The sequence below is a fragment of the Mastomys coucha genome, unplaced genomic scaffold (assembly GCF_008632895.1).
Source record: "Mastomys coucha isolate ucsf_1 unplaced genomic scaffold, UCSF_Mcou_1 pScaffold14, whole genome shotgun sequence".
NCBI classification, from domain to species: Eukaryota; Metazoa; Chordata; class Mammalia; order Rodentia; family Muridae; genus Mastomys; species Mastomys coucha.
Genome location: NW_022196896.1, coordinates 38705851 through 38708757, shown reverse-complemented (window position 1 = coordinate 38708757; position 2907 = coordinate 38705851).

Genomic DNA, 2907 nt, shown 5'->3' with positions numbered 1-2907 from the left:
TTCTATCTCTTGTTTTCTGTTGGTGATGCTTGCATCTATGACTCCTGATCTCTTTCCTAGGTTTTCTATCTCCAGGGTTGTTTACCTTTGTGATTTCTTTATTGTTTCTATTTCCATTTTTAGATCCTGGAATGTTTTGTTCAATTCCTTCATCTGTTTGGTTGTGTTTTACTGTTGTCTTTCAGAGACTTTTGTGTTTCCTCTTTAAGGGCTTCTAGCTGTTTACCTGTATTCTCCTGTATTTCTTTAAGAGAGTTATTCATGTCCTTCTTAAAGTCCTCTATCATTGTGGACTCCCTCCCCAAAGCCCGGATAGTAAAACAGCAACCACTTGGGCCCCAGGGCTGCAGCTGCCCACCTGTTGAGCGAAACCTGGTTCCAGTTACATTCAGAAGCTCCCCGCTCCCCACACAGAGTAACAAGGAAGTCACTGATTGGACTGTTACACTGACATATTTTGGGGGAAGGGTTTTTGGCCCAGGTAATATATCTGTTGGGAGAACAAAGGAGTATTATTAAAGAACCAAGATGGCTGAGCAGTAATGTCTCCCGTCTAATTTTTTTACCCTTCCACGTGGGTAGGTATGTCTGTGGCCACTCTATCCCATCTCTAACTCTCTCTAGCAGCTGCTCTCCTTTCTAACTTCATTTTTCCAGGTTACCCACTGTTTAATGTTACTGCAGGTTGGTAACATATCATAATCATGAGATGTAATTTTAAATCAGAGTCTTGCTTTTCTGGTGTGTGGGGTATCCAAGGCTCACTGTGGTGGGAGAACTGGTTTCTGATGATGCCAAGTAGCCTTGGTTTCTGTTGCTTATGTTCTTGCCCTTGTCTCTCACCATCTGCTATCTCTGGTGTTAGCTGGTCTTGCTGTCTCGGACTGTGGCTTGTCCCTCATGTAAACCTGTGTATCAGTATTCCTGGGAGACCAGCTCTCTCCTGGCACTATTTGGGTATGGAGGGCTGTGACACAGGATCAGCTCTGGGTACAGATGAAAACTGGATGGATCCTGTCCCAGGCTGCTCCTTGGTTCCTGTGTCCCGAGAGCTCTGTGTTGGTTCCTCAGAGCAGAAGTCTTGTCTTGGTCTTACCTGTGCTCACAGATGTGTCCACACTCCTGGGAGACCAGCTCTCTCCCAGCGGTATTTGGGTATGGAATGCTATGGCACAGGATCAGCTCCTGGTGCAGATGGAAACCGAAGTCACACTGACTTTCTACGTCAGTTCTGAGTATTTGGATTCAGGTCTTCATTCTTGCACAGCAAATGCTTTTATCATTAAGCTGTCTCTTCAGCCTTTTGAAAACTTCTTAATCATAGACCACATCTCCTTCAGCTTTAGTCAGAAACCTATATTAAAAGTCCATTATTTTAAAAAGAATTAATGAAGGCATAGGTATTAAATTTTGTGTAGTTAGTTGAGAAGCAGATAGAGTAGCTACCAAGCATTGCACTTTTTATCTATGTGAAACTTTGGGTTTTAACACTGAAACTGAATGTCTTAGTTAGGCTTTTACTGCTGTGAACAGATACCATGGCCAAGGAAACTCTTATAAAGACAACATTTAATTGAGGCTGGCTTACAGGTTCAGAGGTTCTGTCCATTATCATCAAGGTGGGAACATGGCAGCAGCCAGGCAAGCATGGTGCAGGAGGAGCTGAGAATTCTACATCTTTATCTGAAGGCCGCTAGGTAAAGATTGACTTCCATGCAGCTAGGATGAGGATATTAAAGCCTACACCCACAGTGACACACCTACTTCAACTAGGCCACACCTTCTAATAGTGCCACCCCCTCAGCCACGCATATAGAAGCCATCACACTGAGTCAACTTGTTTTGCTGTCTGGAAAGACTTAATACTCTTTGTTTTCTAAAAATTGATCAATGAAGCTTTCTGCACACGCCATAATCTTATCACACCTGTAAGATGATGTGTTTTTACTCATAAACCACTGTATCCCAAGAGGATGAAATTTGTGGTAACTTTGAGATGTTACTTCTAGAAGGAGATTAATTCATAGATGAGAGATTCATGTATAAAGGAAAGTTGTAGTTCTGGAAGTTTAGAAGTATTTTATTCAGTGTATCCAATTAGAAAATTTAGGTCCACTTATTAGGTAACTATTTTTAATTAAACTTAAGTTTATGAAAGCAAGATTGCAGTGAACAAGAAATCCTAATTGGTTATGGCAATGTATTCTTGCAGTCTGTTTGCAAGAGGATTCTACATTTGAGACCACTCTTGGATACGTAGCTTTTTCAAAAATAAACAAATAGCGTTCATTTGTGTGTGTACATGTGGTGTGTGTGTGTGTGTGTGTGTGTGTGTGTGTGTGAGAGAGAGAGAGAGAGAGAGAGAGAGAGAGAGAAGGAGAGAGAGAGACAGAGAGAGACAGAGAGACAGAGAGAGACAGACAGAGAGAGAGAGAACACAAGTGCAAGAGCAGGATCTTATTATATAACCTTGACTGGATTGAAACTCACTGTGTAGACTAGACTGGCCTTGAATTCAAAGAGATCTGCCTGCCTCTGCTTTTTGAATGTTGAGATTAAGGATTAAAGCAACTCTTTAATTTTTTTAAAGAGAAGATTCACTTAAGACCCAGCAATCAAGTCATCAGTAACTTGTCTAAAGGAAAATAATGTTTAGTTTTCATTATATTACTATATATTATATATTATGTGAGTATATAATAATCCTGATAGAGTTCCAGCCAAGCAATTTTTCTTCTAAATTTTCTGTGCCAGCAACATTAAAAACACACGGAGGTGATGGTGAATCTAATAAACATGCATTGTTGGCTCCTGCTAACTGGTTTGTTTCTAAAGATTAACCCATTGTTTTGTAGCATACCTAGAAAAGTGAAAAATAGAAAGTGGTTGTAGGCTACACTTATCTTT